The sequence below is a fragment of the Panulirus ornatus genome, chromosome 71 (genome assembly GCF_036320965.1).
Source record: "Panulirus ornatus isolate Po-2019 chromosome 71, ASM3632096v1, whole genome shotgun sequence".
NCBI classification, from domain to species: Eukaryota; Metazoa; Arthropoda; class Malacostraca; order Decapoda; family Palinuridae; genus Panulirus; species Panulirus ornatus.
In genome coordinates this window covers 14400613-14419891 of record NC_092294.1, presented here as the reverse complement: position 1 = coordinate 14419891, position 19279 = coordinate 14400613, and the positions used below count along the sequence as shown (strand labels likewise).

The following is a 19279-nucleotide window of genomic DNA, read 5'->3' as shown; positions in this document are numbered from 1 at the left end:
CTTTCATTACTTACTCAACCAAACCACTTCACACCACATAATGTCCTCAAATATTCCATTTACAACATATCCACCCTTCTCTGAACATCTTATCTATAGCATCTATACAGTATCACTAAGGATTTTATTTCTTCAAAACATACTCATTTTTGCCCTCCCAGATAATGTTCTCTTTCCACATAATCTTCTGTGCTTCCCCCTACTCACTAACCCTGCAACTCACTTCCACTTCCATGGTTCCATTCACTGCCATGCCCTTTCACAGGTATCTATAACACTTCACTTCCCCCAATTTTTCACTATTCAAACTGACATCCCAACTAATCTGTCCCTTAATCCTGTTAAACCTAATAACCTTGTTTTTATTCACATTTATTATCAACTTTCTCCTTTCATACACTCTTCCAAACTCTGTCATCAACTTTTGCTGTTTCTCATTTGAATCTGCCACTAGTGCTGTATCATCAACAAACAAAAACTGACTGACTTCCCATGCCTTATCATCCCCACAGTCGGCATACCTGCCCCTCTTTCCAAGACTCTCATATTTACCTCCCTCACCATCCCATCCATAAGCAGACTAAACAATATGAAGACATCATCACATGTCCCTGTCGCAGACTAGCCTTCTCCTCAAACCATTCACTCTCCTCTCTTCCTACTAGCACATATGCCTTAAACCCTCGATAAAAACTCATTGCTTCTGGCGGCTTTCCTCGCACAATGTATATTCTGAAAATCTACCACAAGGTATCTCTATCAACCCTGTTATTTGCTTTCTCCAAGTCCATCAAAGAAACATACAAATACATCTGTTTCTTGAAGTATTTCTCACATATATTCCGTAAAGCAAACAACTGATCCATACATCCTCTAACACTTCTGAAACCACACTGCTTCTCCCTTGTCTGATGTTCTGAACATAGTTTCACTCTCTCAATCAATACCCTCCAATACAACTTACCAGTATAAGGAAAACGTTTAGTCTATGATGTACTGAAATAATGCATTTGGATGCCACAGCCAGCATAAATTGCCTCAGTCAGTAGCATCTGATTCAATAATTGATAACATTTGTGTTCCAGTTACAGCAAACAGACGAAAATGATTGTGATGTATATGCACCACCTGCAGTGAATGGGTTAAGGTTCAGTTCCATTTTAGGGTAAAACATCAATGGCCTCCTTGTAATTCAATTTTGATTATTCAGAAAAGGGAAGTATAACTCAGATCATTATTTTCATATTCTACAATACTAAGTATGTGACAGTGGATAGGACTATGAGTTTACAGGAAAATATGAAGTAAAAAGATAAAAAGTTGAAATATGGGCAGATTCATAAGACAGGAAAATATTCTATGTTTTTTATTACAACCATTAAGGCCCTAGTCTATGCATTCCTTTACACATTGTTTTAAATCATCCAACAGATGGTGACATGGTATATAAAGTTATGAAATTTTCATTAAATGAAAGAGTAAAAATTATATATTCCAGTATGTTTTCTTATCTGCCTTTGTTTTTCTATAAATTTCGATACTTAAACAGAAGTGTACATTCAGCAAAAAAAGTATTCCTACCCTTGGGTTGAATGAAATTTGAAATGAGCCTTGTTATTCCACTTATATAGGTACCATCGGTACTTATTCCTTTTTTGCATTTCTTATACATCATGAAATCTTTTCTTGTGCCATATCCTTTGACTTAAACACTAGCAGAATAAAACTCTTTTCAATGACAGGACAAACAAGTACAATTCATGTAATTCACAAGACTTACAAAGACGGTGGATGTTTGTGGGACAAAAAATTATTCATCTGGATTAAGGCACTTCAAATGAATAAAGAGCACAGTTAGCATTAGCAGGGTAACACTTAACCAAGGGTTAGTCTTAAACAGCATACCTCAGGAATCAATCTTTGGTCCACTGTGATTTATGACTCACAATAATGACCTGGGTGTATGAATGAATTAAATTAGCTATGAACCCTGTCAAAATACATATAGCTTTCACAGAAAGATAAGAAGCTCTGATGGACGACCTAAACAACCTGTAGCTGTAGATGAATGAAAATGAAAAAGGCAATTTACCAAGAAAATATGCAAAGCACTGAGTATGGAAGAGGTTAACTCAATGGACTAAGTAGTAATGAAAATGAAAGTGAAGGGAATCTGGAGAAATAAACGGTAAAAACTTAAATGCAAGACAACAGTGTCGTATTGGTCATAACACTGAACAGAAAGTATCAGCCATTATATCTGTGTCAGTAACATGTCTGCCAACAACTTTCAAATCCATTTAAATTTAGCAAGTAGATTCCCTTTGCTAATAAAACTATGAAAAGAATGTTGACTTTCTTTAACATAATAAAAAAATTCTAGTTTCAATCATCAAAATTTTTCTTATGGATACACAAGAGAAAATCTGATTTATATTCTCTTATAGGGCATTTAGGGAATGAATGAAGGGAGTCAACACAGTATACATGAATAAGATATTCAAAATAGTCAAGACAATCTGTACCAGTGACTTTCAGTAAGAGGAATTCAGACAAAGAAACAAAGTATCAAGTACAGTAATGGATTTTACACAGAGTTGTATATGAGAGGAATAAGCTCCCTAGTCACATTACTAGCACAAGGACAACTGGAAATTTGCTTATAAGCAAGACTAACACTGACATGATGTTAATAGGAGCTGCCATTATTAGTCATGGAGGACAAGAATCCAGGCTGTCGAAATGAGCTACTTGAAAGGAGCAAGTGGTATGACTACACGGAATAAAGAAAGAAATGACAGGTGTGTATGAAACATTTGTTATGGCAGGGAACGCAATGGGAATGAATTGCGGAGTGGTAGAGTGGGTGAAATGTAATACATTGAGGCAGTTTGGGAATGTGCAAGGAATGTGAGATGGGAGTTTACAAGGAGAGTGTAAGATAGTATGACTAAAGGGGTTGGTGTAAGAGGTAGACCACCTGTGACATGGGGAAACAAAGTGGGAGAGCACTGGAGGGAGAGAAATGGTGGAAGAATGCAGAGAACAGTGTATGCGAGGAAAGTATGTAAGGACAGGGATAAGTTGAGACTCTTTCGGGGTGGTCACCTCCACAAAGAGTTCTTGGAGGGAACAGGCATCAGAAATATACACATAGATAGCCTTGATTAAGACAAAACACCAACTAAAATTTCATGTTATTGAGATGATATAATGTTATTCCTTGAAATGGCAGTTTGAAACACATGCAATCCAGTTACAGTAGGAGAAATTCCCTTTTATTTATCATTTTTGAGATTTGTAGTTCTGTTTTTACAACTGGAACATTTAGTGATAAACATAAAAGTAGAACAAAATATAAAAGATTACAAAATGGCATTACAAAATATAAACCAGGACAAATGTTATTTTTTTTGCAAATTTTACTTTATAAATATGAGGTACAGTTGATATTTTCCTTTCAAATAAACTTAGCCTTTATTTGTATTAATAAATTCTACACTATCATCAACACTACAGCAGTCCAGATGCCAAGTTATTTGAAACTACTCACTAAAAAATTTCTTCCACCAAGGGCTTTGCACTAATGATTAAGTAAACTTATACAGTGGAAAATGTATTAGCATTAAATTACCATTATCATTATCCTAGATTATTTCACTTAAAAATAAGTCTGCATATGAAATATACATACAAGATGTTTATCATTTTAAACATTAAAAGGACAGAACTGATCCAATGATCTCCATGAACACATCATGGATAATATTTCATCTCAAGGGATCCACAGCCACACAAGTAAATGCTTCTAATTTGATTAGTTACAGAATGGCTGAGTTTTGTTCCAATCATCATATATGTATATGTATATATATATATATATATATATATATATATATATATATATATATATATATATATATATATACTAGTGGAAGCAATATTTTCTTCTCCAGTACAAATATTAACTGTATATGGTTTGAAGCTCTTCTCTCACAATCTAAGCAACATCCACCTCAGTCTCTGCAAATGACTCAGAGACATTTCTGGCCAGTTCTAGATAAATGTCCGTCTCGCATATGATAGTTTCTGCACCACAGCCATTTTGTTACACTCTTCCAACAGATCCAGATGTCTCTCCTTTCTAGTGAGATATCAAGTAGTCCTCAGATATTTACTACAAGTATATCATCTTGGCACACTGAAGGGAAGTCTAGTGTAACTGAACAGCCTTATAGCAGATGCCTTGACTAGAGTGGACATAAATGAAAAGCTTCATTCCTTTGTGAAGTTTCATGTGTTGCAATAAACTCTTCATCTGTGAGATGATCTGGCACTGAACATTTACATGGTTTTTCTACTGTATCAATATCAAAGTACAATGCTAAATGACTCTTCCAGGAAAAGGTGTTTTGGCACTGTGAGCAATCATAAGGTTAATCTCATTTATGAAGTTATGAGCCATACTTAATTACTTGTATGGAAGAAGGTGCTTCCGTACTGTGAGCATTCATGTAGTTTATCTACTGTAATCATCTAATTGTACTGTATTTGAGGAACCGGTTCTACATTCATGGGACCCCGTCTCTTAAACTTTCTCCACTATCAATCAACTTTTTTAACTTTTTCAAGCTCTACACATTCACCATTTTACCACTTGGTTCATTCCATTCATCTACAGCTCAAACTATAAAAATAATTATTTACATCTTTTCAAACAAGCTAGATGATTTCCATGTTATGGCCTCTGGTTGTTCAATAACTACATCTATCAAAAAATTAGTCAATATCTACATCATGAAAATGCTTGAAAATCCTTAAGCTTGTGATTTGGTCACCAATTACTTTTCTTCCTTCTTTGGTGGACAAATTCAAGGCCTCTAACCTTTCCCTGTAACATCGTCTGGAACAATCTTCATTGCCCTCCTTTGGAACTTTTCTATCATTCCGTTGTTCATCTTTACCTGTAGTGACCAAACCTGAGAACCATATTCTAATGTAGAATGTGATGATCTTGTTAAAGGTACTTTTATCCTTGCACTTGAACACAACTGTAACATCTGCCAGAAGACAGTTTATTTCTATCGCTATTCTTCTAAGGTGGAACTTTGGCAACAAGGTAGGGACAGCATTGACTTCCAAATCCTTCTCACTCAGAATCCTACGGCCTATTTCCTTTTGAATAAATATTCATAATAAGACCTTCTTTTCCTGTGACCCACCTTTTATCACTATATATAAAAAGAGGCAGAATTTCATTAACCCTGTATTATATCAACCTTGGAGTTTGTCTGTGTCCCCTTGCTAGTTAACGCACTCCTCCTCCCTTTACTTCTCTCATGACCTTGGCATCATCCTCAAATATATTCAGATAGGAATCCAATCTTTTTGGCAAGTCATTTACAGGGATCTAGAAAAGTCTTTTACATATATCAAGAAGAGAAATGGCCACACAGTAGTATCAAGCAGCACACCTTGGTGGCCTAAACCTATGTCAAGAAGTCTCCTCTGACAAGCATCCTTTGCTCCCTTCCAATTAGATCATTTATTCATCAAATAAGTCTCCTCCTTATTCCAGCCTGAAGATGTTGCTTCATTATCATTTCCCTATGTGATATCGTGTCAAATGCTTTATGACAGTCACCATCCAAACAAACCACCCAGCCTTTTCTTTTGTGAAGAGCAGAGCTCACTCTTTCAACACATGACCTCCTTTCCCTAAAACCAAGTTGTCCTTCACTTAGGTAGCTTCTCCTCCACAAGAAATCATGAATATGCTCTCAAGTTGTCCTTCACTTAGGTAGCTTCTCCTCCACAAGAAATCATGAATATGCTCTCTGATTATCTAATAGTCTATAGTTCAATGCAACCACTTGGTCTCCTTTCTTTTAGACAGATGCTGCACTTGCCCTTATCCACTCCCTTTTGTCTTTCTCCAACAATATCTTGAACAACATTTCAGGTAGTCTGGAGAGTGTGTCTGTACACATCTTCAGCTTATATGGAGAAATTTTCAACGAGGACCCTGAGCCTTATGTGGGTCAAGACCTGTTAGTATTCTGCTCATATCTTTTCTAGATATTCCAATGCTTTCCATGACCTCCTCGAGGCCCATTCCATGGCACTGGTGGGGGGGTAGTGTTTTCCACTCTGAAAACACTTTCAACTTGTCATTCAATTCCTCACACAACCTTACATATCCTCTTCAACTATAACCCCTGAATCCATTTGCCTAATTAAGGGCTCTTTAACTGTAATTAGCTCCTGATGAATATAAGAAGTTTTTGATTATCGTCTCCTGCCTTGGTCTCAATACTCATTTTCAAAGTCTCTCTGTTCCACCTTTCTCATCTGGCTATTGTCATTTCTTGCTCTCCTATACCTGGCCTGCTAAAGTTCCACCTATATCTTTTACATGGAACACTGCTAAGCTCCTAATTCAGACATGTTCTACTGAATTTTTCCCTAGTACAATAAGGCTAAAAGTGCCCATATTTCTACTCCTTCATTGAAAATTTCACTAAACCTTCCACCACAATGCTCTGACTCCTGGCTACTGAATTTCATTTCCCAAATTATGTTGCCATTGAAAAAGAAAGCAATGTACAGGTTCCACAACTATATCTACTTCGTGAACATGACTTTATCACTGCACTATTTTTACATCCTCATTTACCACAAATTCATAGTGCTAAGTGATCGCTTTTTCTAGGGGCTGTACTTTCCGTTATTAGCATTCATATCATCACGTTGAAAACAAAACCTAGTAATGACATACCATTCCCTCTTGTCCCAGTGCCCTCATTGACATGCTTATACATGAAATTTCCCTGTAAGTACACACTTAGGACTCCATGGCTTTCTGTCTGCATAAGAATCTTAAGTTCCCCAGTCTATCTGTTTCTAACTGAAATCTCTTTAGTAATTTCCCATCTTTGAGAAGTGCATGTTTTACAGCTTCATATACCATCCTAACTGTTCTTTCATTGTTATCATTGTATATTTTCCAGTTCACAGAAGTTCTTCAAAGGAATATGTGCTATCAACACCAGTATGTATTTCTCTCCTACATTTACTCATCCCATTATGTATTATTTGAATGAATCATTTTAAAATATTTTCTGAAACTTAAGTTATCTTTTATGAAGACAGTCAAAATTCTCTACCTCTTTTGTCTTCTCTTTCCCTCCTTGCTATCATTACCAGTGGACAGAACAGGTGAAATCTCCTCTCTTTACAAAGTTTTGTCTCTACAACTCCAATAATATCAGATGCATTTTCCCTAAATGGATTCTTGAATTTCAACTCTTTACTATTCATTAATAGTCCCACCTGGTTTTGTATCAATTTCAATCTGACATTTCCATCATTTCAGATTAATGACCTCTCTGAAGTACTGGTGGGGCTGATCCATCCTTTTGTCTTATTTGATAGCTCCTGTTTTCTTTCCTTTTGATAGCATTCTTTGCTTCTCTCTCTCTCTTGTCTTTCCATGTTCTATTGTCTCTGATAACCAAACATAACCATTAATGGTTCTCACCTTATGCCTTGATTACATCCACTAATCCTCTTCACTATTTCATTAAAGAATTAATTTAGCACGTCTACAGCCTCTAGTAGTCTTTTAATCAGTATTAATTCCTTATTCAGCCTTTGTTTTTGTCTAATTCATGATCTTCCAGTCCAAAAATCATCAGTGATATGTATCCATCAACCTTGTTTCACTGATATTCCAACAGTCTGCTTATTCCTTCAATTTTGATTCATCAACCTCCATGTCTCCCAGCCTTCTCTAAAAACTCACATGCTACACTAGATGTACCCTCTTGGAGAAGGTCTTTTGGTATCATGAATATCTTATGCCTTCTGACCTGAATGAAAGGTATGTGCTGCATTAAACTGCTCCTCTAGCAGTCTTTCAGCACTGCAAACGTTCATGTGGTTTCTCTTCCTTAGGAACAGTCATTTCTTTCAACGTATTACTGCTGTTTAAGGTCGTCAGGTACTGTGAACATTCATGTGGCTTTTCTTCTTGATGATTAGACATGTGCTTCGTTAAATGACTCTTATGAGCAAATGTTTTTTGGCATTGTGAACAATCATAAAGCTTGTCTCCTGTATGTGTGGTCATGTGCCGTGCTAAACTACTACTATAGGAGAAGGATTTTTGGCACTGTGAGCATTCATATGGCTTCTCTCCTGTATGAATAATCATGTGCTTCATTAAATGACTTTTCTGGGAGTAGGTCCTTTGACACTGTGGACATTCATAAGGCTTTTCTCCAGTATGAACAGTCATATGCCGCACTAAACTACTACTGTAGGAGAAGGTCTTATGGCACTGTGGACATGCATATGGTTTCTCTCCAGTGTGAATAATGGCATGCTTCATTAAATGTATCCTCTGGGTGTAGGTCCTTTCACACTGTGAACATTGAAAAGGCTTCTCTCCTGTATGAACGGTCATGTGCCGTAGTAAACCACTAGTATTGAGGAAGGTCTTTTCACACTGTGAACATCTGTATGGCTTATCTCTTGTATGAAATGTCATGTCTTCCTCTTCTTTAAGCTCTTCTCCTGTATGAACAGACATGTGCTGGACTAACTGACTCTTCTGGGAGAAGGTCTTTTGGCACACTGAACATTCATTAAGTTTTTCTCCTATATGAACAGTCATGTGCTGCATTAAACTAATTCGATATGAAAAGTTCTTTTGGCAATATGAACATTCATATGGCTTCCCTCCTGTATGATTAGTCATGTGTCTCAAAAAATCACTCTGACCAGTGAAAATCTTTTGGCACAATGAACACTCAAATGGTCTCTCTTTAGTGTGAATATCCATGCACTTTTCCAAGGTTACATTGGTGGGTAATGCTTTCCTGATACTTTGATAAACCAACAGATTTCTCATCCATGTGCGTAACCATATACTATAATAAAAAAATGTTCTGTTGTAGTTAGCATATCATTCTCTTGTGTTTCATATAACCATGTAAAATAACAATATTGCAGCTAATGACAGTTCTAGAGGTTCAGTGAATACAAGTTAGTGTGAGCAACCCAACTCCAGGTCACCCAAGGTCAAATGTTGTGATATGAATGGATTCAAAGAGACTGAAGCAGACTATGGCCTAGCTTTTGCCCTCCCTAACAAAGTCGTATAATGAAAGGTCCATTCACCATACTCCTTACCTACAGGGTGATATAATTCATCTTCCAACCCGGCATCATCTGCTATACCAACCCAGCATCATCTGCTATACATGCCAGTTACCTTGCTTCTCAGTTTACGTTCCTCTTAACTTTTTTATATTCCTACCCCTGACAAGTAAAAATGCAGTAATGTATCAGCATGTACTTTCCAGATGATGGCTTGCTTTGTTAGGCTGCAAGTCTGCTACTTTTGTTTGCTCTCAACCACTGTCAACATTAACTGACAGGCATTTTTGAGTCTAATCCCAATATCAGTATCTGAATAATTCTATTCGTAAAACATCCTAGAATCCCCTTTTAGAAATATGTATAAACAATACCATCTCACTTTCCATGTATAATATAACAGTTCAGAGTTCATGCCAGGACCTTGATAGAAAGAAACTTGACAATTTCTGAGTCTTGAATAAATACACTCCTTAATTGTGACAATTTGACTTCCAAGTAGAGGACTGACTTCTGAAACACCAAACAAATTTCAAAACACGTTCCAGTACCATAAGATTGTGAAGTTTGAATCAATTAATCATTAAGCATGGTCCATGTCATAAGGAAATGCTACCAGTGATAACAATTCCAATAATATGAAAAGCATAATTGTACTGAGAGCAATAGTCCTTCTCATTAACACAGAAATTTTCACCAAGATGCTTTTGACCTTGTTTTTACTGTTAGATTCACTGTTATGCCACTGTCACTTCCCTGTCATCAATGCTGTTCCTATTGTCTCTATTCATTACTGTTGCTATATGCTCTTACTGTCACTGATCTTCTAATGCCGCTTCCACTGCTGTTCTTTCCCTATCATTATCATCTTCTTTACGGATGCTGCCTCTGTATTTTGTACTTGTTAATAACTGTTGCACATTCTTGCTGTTGTAAGGCTCTTCATACTCTTACAATTGTTAAATTTCGTTCTAGTGGCAGTTTGTCATTCAGGAGAGCTTGGAGGCAAATATCAAGTTCTTGTGCTGAACACAGAGAGCTGCCAATAGTAAGAAAGTAAACACTAGCATTAAATGTTCAGAGTACTACAGAGGGGACGCTTTAAATCAAGGGGTGTCAACAGGTAGGGATATGACTTTTACATGAAATGCTTATGTTATACCAAGATGGGATTGTCAAAATCAAGCGCTGTCAATTTACAGAGCCCGGATCTTTAACATATGATGTCAACATTATATAAGGCTGAGATCCTTATAACACATATAGTCGATACATAAAGAAAAGATCTCAAGCATCAAATACTGAAAATATATAGAGGTAAGAACCCTTAAATCAATTTTGATGGTATTTAAGTTGGAGCGTTAATGTTAAAAACATCAAAACCTTAACATCAGGAGTTACTGACATATAAACACCAAACCTTTTACATCAACTCTTGAAGATATATATATATATATATATATATATATATATATATATATATATATATATATATATATATATATATATATATATCATATATATATATATATACACATAAGTATATAAGAAACTTTGAGTCGAGTGAGGAATATACATTTATCAAACCAAAACGATCACTTATCAACAACATATAGAAAGGAGGATCTAAAGCATTAAATGTCTGATATACATAGTTAAAGTAGAAGCATAAGAAAAATATGACACACAGAAACCAAAGCCATAATATCATTTGTTAATAATACATAAAGAGACGTTCCTCAGGCTTACGTGTTAAGATGTACCTATATCACAACCTTAACAAGATAACTAACAAGTTATTCAGCCCCTAGACCCACTTTATGGGGCTCCTACATATTCAAAGATGTGCTCCAAACTGGAGCAGGGAAATAATGGGCTCCTTTGGAATGAGAAGTTCCTTTATGAGACTGTACTCCTTTTTGTTTATTGACAGTTATACAAACTCAGTTAAGACGACTTTTCATTTGCGATGTAACCAGAGGCAAGTGGAGTCCAGTAACAACTTTAGTAAACAGCAATACATAAACATCAGACAAGAATTACCAGACTCCACCTGCTAGTGGTTACACCATGAGCAAGAACTCACCTTCAGCAAGACTGTAACACTGTCACTGAATCATTTTCCTGCTCTTGTTTTGAATGCAGCCTTAAAGCTGTGGGAATCCCATTGAGGTCCTAAAGTTATATGGTCATAATAATGACAATAATGATAATAATAATAATAATAATAATAATAATAATAATAATAATAATAATAATAATGATAATGCCATATCCTACTTCTCTGAATAGAAACCCTCCGTAAGACCCTCTATCGATGCAAAGCCCTTCTCCAACCACCAATCCCAGTGTGGCTCTCCCATTCCCTGGCCCTTCCTTCTTGCACTCCCCTTCCCTTCTCTCCCCAAGCCCCACGACCCTTGCATACCCCTCCCCTCATTAGACGTCCCCCACTCAGTGGTGGCCTATCTAAACACTGTGACTATGATGGCCTGTCTGGTCTCTGACCATGGTAACCTGTGCTAGACAATGTCCACTATATAAGGACTAGAAAAATATTGTTTTCTGGGAGGTACTGTAAAGGAAAAGAGTTTGGATTGTGCTATTTCATCATACCCAACATTTCTACCAGATTCAAAGCCTGTCCGCTGTGTGATTTTCGACTTTTTCATGTCAGACACACAGATATATAGATGGTCGTGCAATTCCTCCATTAGAGTAAGATACATATTTCATTAAATTCAGCACAAGAACTAAGTCAGTGACACAGCATGAATCTGCTCACACAAACATACTTGAGACAAGCTGGTTTCAAAATCCAAAACAATGCTTATGGAGATTTTCTATCAACCAATCTCTTAAATAATGTATGCATGTGTACAGCTGATTAAGTGTAGTGTAGTGAGTCACCAATACAACCATAACTGTAGAGATAATTATCCTTTGTTCTTATCTTTTATTCATATACTCTAGGTCCCTGCTTATCACTAAGGACGCAATCTTGGATATCACACTTTACTGGAAGCAATTGATAAAAGATCACATTTAGCAGAGGATTCAATGGTATAATGGGGAGACTGTATTAATGGGAAAGATTTCTCAACCTAAATAGCACACAAAAAGATGAATACAATTCCCCAAAACATACAGTACTTTAAATGTACATTATCAACCTAAGTATTGAACAAAGAACATAGCATAAATGGTAAAATAACATAAAAAAATTTCCTTCCAACTCAGTGCTCTTATTCTTCCCAAAAACACAAGACTTACTGAGCAAATAATAATCACTCATCAGAGTGATTATTTGCAACTATCATGAACTGCACTACTTTTGAAACATTCACAGTTTTACAATTTATGTATATAACCTGTATTTTCTTAAATACTTCACGGGTAACATACATAATACTGTATCTGCCTTAGTGGTACCGACACATGCCAGCAACTGATCATTCTGGTGCAAGATCACTTACCACAGTGGTCGTTTGCTATTGCCATGTGCTATTTTTGAAGATTTTTTGGTATTTTTCTCTGTTGACATATCAAATTAATATTTTCATGAGCCCTATATAAGCAGATAAGTAGATCACCAGAGAGTGGGGACTACATGCAAACTAACTACTATCTATCTATATCTCTTGACACCCATTCCCTTCCGGAACTTCTTCGAGGGTGTGACCACAGTAAAAGCCTCCATAACTGGAGGATTGCAGTGCCACTTCTCAGCCTTTAGTGCCTCATACTTAACAGGCAACTGGCAAAGGAAGAATCTAGCATAGTGTTCTCATAGGTTCTACCTAATATTCCTATGGACTAATTCTATTCAATCGGTTTACATAACGTTCCAACCTACTTCTTCCTAACATTCACACCTAATGTTCCTACATACTACTTCTACCTTAAGTTTCTACCTGATACTCCACTCTCTCCTACCTAATACTTCTATATACAGCTTCTACAATTTAGCCAAAAGGAAGAGCTACTGCATAGCACTCACTACAGTAAAATCTACAGTTATGAAGAATGAGTTGTGTAAGTAAAGTGTTGCTAAATGTTATGTGACAAGGAGAGATTGCATGTTTGTGGATAGAATGCTCGCAGTCCACATGTGGGTGAGTAAGAAAGAAAAGACAGCTATCTAGGTCTGTGGGGCGCAATTTGACAATCACTAATGTGCTAGCTCACTACCCTCCTGATACCCAGGCAGGTAGTACTCATAATATACCTCCCAGATCAGACCCTGCCCTCCAACTAATGCCAACTTATTAGTTACAGTCAGTGACAAACTTCTAGAAGTCAACAGATCCCACAAACACTTACCTAATTTCTCTTTGTAGTACGTGAAACCAGTCTAGAAATCACCAGTTTTAGTCTATGTTTTAATTAGTCTTCCAGACAATTCTTTACCCATACATCTGAATGTAACTGAAATACTTGCCAGCAAAAAGTTCATCTTCTTAGCAATTCTTTTGGTGACAGGTTAAGTAAAATACTGACCCCTAGGTCTCTTATAAATAAAAATTCCTGTAGCTTACTTTTCCTACTGGTTCACATTCTTGCCATGGTCTTCTTTCACTGTCTTCTACCCTATCAATACACTTTGTGGGTGTAAGTATATATACATGTGTGTGTGTGTGTGTGTGTGTGTGTGTGTGTGTGTGTGTGTGTGTGTGTGTGTGTGTGAGATTGGATCTGGGACATGAGCTGTTTTGTCAACTGTAATAACAGATGGAAAAATGTAATTCAAGATCTTTGCCAATGGTTTCAATGTCATGAAACAAGTCACCATTTTTTCTGTAAAAAAACTAACTGAATAATGATTCTCTATCTTCTAAGATAACTATAAAATCTTCCATGACCTCTTTCGCTGTTTTCAGAAATATTTACTTTGACATTACAGCTTTTACTTTTTCTATACAAATATATGCAACTTACTGTATCACACTGTAAATCGTACTCTTTGAGATTCTTAGCTGCTATTTTCTCAAACAAGGGGCAGATCTATATTTCACTGTTTCACCATTTTGGCTTTAGTCTTAAAAATGACTATCTGCTACACATTGGCACGTGTTCCCCTACAACCCTTATAGTATGTCTATACTATTCAAAAAAAAAAAATGCCATCGTAGCTTTTCCTGCTATGAGCAATGCAAAGATCATGAGAATATGCAAGTTTAAAATCTGGTATTTTTTCACAACTCTTGTGCTGTACAGGACTAGAGGCAGTGTTAAAAGTTATCCCAAAAATGATCTGTTAGTGAACACTTGTACCAAAACTTTCTCTAACTACATTACAGACAAGATCTTCACTCGTTGCTGGAACTACGTCTTTCATCCTCATGCCACAAGTAGGTTTCTCAGCGAATTGTATAAGGGCACTATCAAGCAATTCTAGATAGAGCCAATACCAGAGTTACTGCAATGGGATTCTCTCCATGTTAAAATCTATTCTATAAAAAAGTACTCATCTAAAATTTCTACAAACTGGTCAGAAACTTCATCTACTTCTGGTGTCTGAGGGAGGCTTGTAAGTTAATAGGACTGATATCTTCTTACGATGCTTACCCATAATTTTCATAGAAAAAGGATTGATCATATGAGGAGCTACAAAATTTTTAAAACAAGATTAACATTAGCTTCAACTATGAGCATGACACGTCTGCTGCTTTGCTTCCTCTGTTACTACTAAAGAGTGTACCTTGGAACTTCCTACCAGTATTTGGTATGAATAATTTTTTCAGTATCTAGCTATGATTCAGAAGCATGGTACAAACCATATTTTCTTCTAAAGTAACTGTTTCTAACTCGGAATGTTGTTTCATATACCATATGCATTAACGTTAAATACAATTTTCTAAACAAAATTTATGCAAGAAGCACTTACAGAGGGGGGAATAAGCCTACTGCCATGAGGAAATATGGAGTGGTCTTGTTTCTTTCTCTTGAACATGTTATCATACTGTACTCTTATTTCTTACACACGTCCAACATTACTGGAGAATAACATGAACATATCCAGAAATAATGCACTACACAAACTAAAAATGAATGAAAGGATAGGCTGGCACAACTGGAATCAAGATAAGGGAGAACGACATGGAGGTCCTTTGCATTTATATAACACTTTTCTCTTATTTCTCAGTTAGGCACAGCTGTGGCTGAGGATAACATGAATATTCCAAGAAATATTACACAATGCACATAAAAGTATACACTAAGCACTACTCTATGTATGATATCAAAATATGCTCGAAAATATTCTAACTCTTTGCTGTCACACTACCAAAGTCCTCCATCACCCAAGGATTACATCCATGAAACATAGGTAGTATGCTGGCCTCCCTTATTTCCCCTCAAATCATTCTCTGAGCCACAGACTTCATTGCATTTCATCTATCACTTTTCTTTACTTTCATCACCAGCTGATATGATGATGAGCGTTCCTCTTCAATATCTACATACATTTTCCGTGACCGTGCACCTACAATAGTGATCGTCAGGGTACTAATAAGAGCTTAATTTATTCTCCCATCTGGCTAGTGAGGGGCGAAACCTCTGTAGGTTACTAATGGTACACATGTCAGCTCAGTATCTAAACAGAAACAGAGAAGTCAAAACACCATATATTGATGGGCAACATTCTCTTAAATGGCTGCCATTCAAGAGTTAGGTAAGTGTACTTACTTCGGTACTGACCTTAACCCTTATACGGCAGGGATGGTCCACAAATTCCTTCATGTTTTCTTTCCCTTTATGAAATGATAGATAAGCATTGAAAAATTCACAGAAATTCTATATTATCACCTTAGTGCCCATCTCTGTTCTGTGAGGGATAGAGGAGCATGTGAACAACATACATGACAGTTTCCAAGAACATAGGAGGACATGGAGATGAAGTTTCTCTCTTTATAGCTGCTCAACTTGTTTTCACACAATACTCATATTTCATACGCAGGCACAGTGTTCATGGTAAATGGTATGAATATAATCAGAAATATTACTCTCTTAACACTAAAAATCAGTTCAAGGAAGGAAATTGGATGGCAGGTATGGGGAAGAAGTGAAGAGTTTGTTTCTTTATCTTGAACTTAGTTTCACACTTTCATTTCAAACATAGGCACCATATCAGTGGGGAGTAACATGAAGATATTTACAGATATTACATTATTCATGCTAAAAAGTGTAAGGTCAGTAGGTGGCTGACATGTATGGGAATGATACTGGATGTGTTTTTTTTCCTCTGTAAATATTCTAGCTCTTACCTATCATTTGTTATCATAGTTCCCCATCACTCTGAAGATTACCGAAAGAGAAAATTAAGTGCAGTTGCTGGGTAACTTTTTACACATGTGCAAGGGTAATTACCATCACCACTATCACATTATGTGATGTTGTTCAACTAAACACAATGCTCCAAATCAAGGTCTACAACTGTCCTAGTATTTTCTAAACACAGCACCAGCAATACAAAACAAAATCACCTCGTAACCAAAGATAACAGGGATACATTACCACATTTTCTTTTATCAATACAAATATTCTATATGTCACGCTAAGCTATGCTAAGTTAAGCTAAGTGAAGCTTAGCTATGTTGTTTTGCTAGTCTAGGATAGGATGTACCAAAACTGATCTATTTTCCTGTCATTTTCTCAGAAAGAGGACATACATTTTCTAGTTGATAGATTTTGATAAAAGTGATACCAATGGATTCCTTACACTGTAAAGTTGATACAAGTGAGGAATTTTATTTGCAATATCTAGTCGGAAAACCTTACATTCCATCAAAGTGGGCAGGGCTCTGAATAAGGGGAATTTGTTGGGATAACACACACTCTACTAAGTATGCAGAGTATTAGGAGTTAGTTGGTACCACTTTCATCAAAATGTACCTACCATAATGGGAGAGATTCCAACAACATCCTAATGTAGTTTGCAAACATCTATCCTGCAAACAGCCAAAGAAAAACAACTACTAGAAGCTTTGTGCAGATTCTGTCACGCTCAATTCATTTTCTAATTCAACTTATGGACCAAGTAAATTTTCAAAGAAAAGATAACTTGCCTGTGGAGTCTAGCAATGACTAATTTCCTTTGTTATTCAGGCAAGCACTATTCATTGTAAGATCCAAAACATAAACATAAATTAATCTAATTCTTGCAAGTAGGTGTGCCCAGATGTCTATAAGCATAAAGGGGTATAATTACTGTACAAGGGTTCTGTCCCAAAAAGGTTCAGGTTCCAATATACTTTATGATACCTAAACTCACTTTTTACCTCTTGAATGTATGGCATCATCTAGCAAAGTGCCATCCTCAATAATGATATTTATCAGTTTCTAGACATAACATGGCATCTGTACCATTCAGACAGGCAAGTTACCTTCAAGTATTAATAAATATTAGTATATTACATTATTCATCATCATGTACCTCCACAATATCCCTCTGCCTCATAACACTGCGACAAATGTGCTATTTAACATCAAAGATAAGATCTACGAGAAGAAATAAAGAAACCCACACTCTTAAATCATTCATTATGACAGACACAAGAAATCCATACGACAAATATCCCAAACCAAAAATGCAAGTTTCCTTTTTTATAAATAACCCATTCTCATTGTTTTGAGACCAAAATTTCCCTCATCTTCAGAGCCCTGCCCATTCTGTGGGTTCCTTGCCTTGTGCCACTGATACAGCATCAGTAACACATCAGCTCCTCGACTATAAGTAAATTGCACAAACTAGATGGAAGCCAACTGGACTAAATAAATGAAATCTAGTGATAGGTGCTTCCTCCAAATGCATAAGCTATGTCTGTGGTGCCCCTAAACTGGAACTTTACCTTATGTAACATGACAAAACCAAACACAAAGCCATAAATCTAAATTCGCCACCACTTTCATCCCGTTTTCTACATACAAAAATAGCATCAATGAAAAACGAAGATAATACATATTCAAATTAGGTCCTGTGCGCAGGTAAAATGGCACATTACGTACAATATAGAAGGCCAACAAAGGGACGATAGGTAAGGGAGGTTCATGGCTCCCGGTTACCATTCAAAAATACTTCCACTCCCTCTAAATCAACTCGCTTCACATTCCCCCTGATATAGACATCCCTCATAACCATCACCCACACCATTAAACATGAAATAATACTATATATTCCTTAAATATCACGCTCCACAGCTGCTACCGTATTCTCTAACCATTACCCAACCACTGCCGGACAAAATCACTCTCTCTCCACTTATTCACGTTCAGTTACCCAAAGGGACTTGAAATGCGAGTGTAAGGAGTACTTTAGAAGGCGCTACATACCGAAATTGGTCGAGTTTCACTGAGTGAGGCGAGTCGATGCTAGTTGTATACAGTAATACTCTAATGGCCGAATGTTGACATCAAGCTTGAGGGCTACGGCACCAAATAATTATCTCACGCGCTGCGTCCCACATCAAATAATCCCCCACGTCTTTTTAAAAAAGAGTAGAACAACTAATGTTATATATGACATGAGGGATTATTTAAATTGGGGTAAAGTTATTTTTTTTTTATTTTTTTCGGGACCGCACGGGAATAAAAAGCTCCGGGTAGGGGGATGATGATTCTGGGTCGCAACAACAAGACCGTACTACCGGTACGGTATAACCGGAGATTGCTATGACAACAAAGGTGAAGGGCGTGATATTAGCTAAATTCTAGCTTATTCTCCAGTCCAATTCCATTATAAGGATGGTTATCAAGCTCAGGGAGGGGGAGAACAGAGAGTTAATCAACGTCAAAGAAGAGGGAGGGAGAGATTTTGTTTTCAACGGAGAGAACTTGTGGGTTCCGCTGCTCCCGCGGGAGGAGAGTTGCATGGCTTGGGTCCCGCTGTTTACAGATCTTGTCTGCAGGAGAGGCACTTGCTAAAGGCCATATTGCCGTGGGATCTCATTAACTTAACCTGTGGCAGTTCCGTGGGCCGAAACACCCTGTTAAATGACCTTTTGTAACGAAGCGGGACGATAAATTCTCCCCTTTGGTCGTGGATTGACTGGGTTGTTAGAAGGAATTGTGGAGGCCAATCAACCCAGTCAGGTTTAAGGTTTCGTTAAATCATTAGGGT

General features: G+C 36.8%; 1 protein-coding gene across 1 annotated transcript in view; it reads right to left on the bottom strand.

Annotated features, from left to right (window-relative positions):
• The window catches only part of LOC139747928 (uncharacterized), a 35693-nt gene extending 16973 nt beyond the window's left edge, over positions 1–18720 (bottom strand). Inside the window, exon 1 of the mRNA XM_071660415.1 lies at positions 18493–18720. The gene's annotated coding sequence lies outside the window, so the exon portion shown is untranslated. The remainder of the gene's footprint in view (positions 1–18492) is intronic.
• Between the last annotated feature and the right edge of the window lie 559 nt (positions 18721–19279).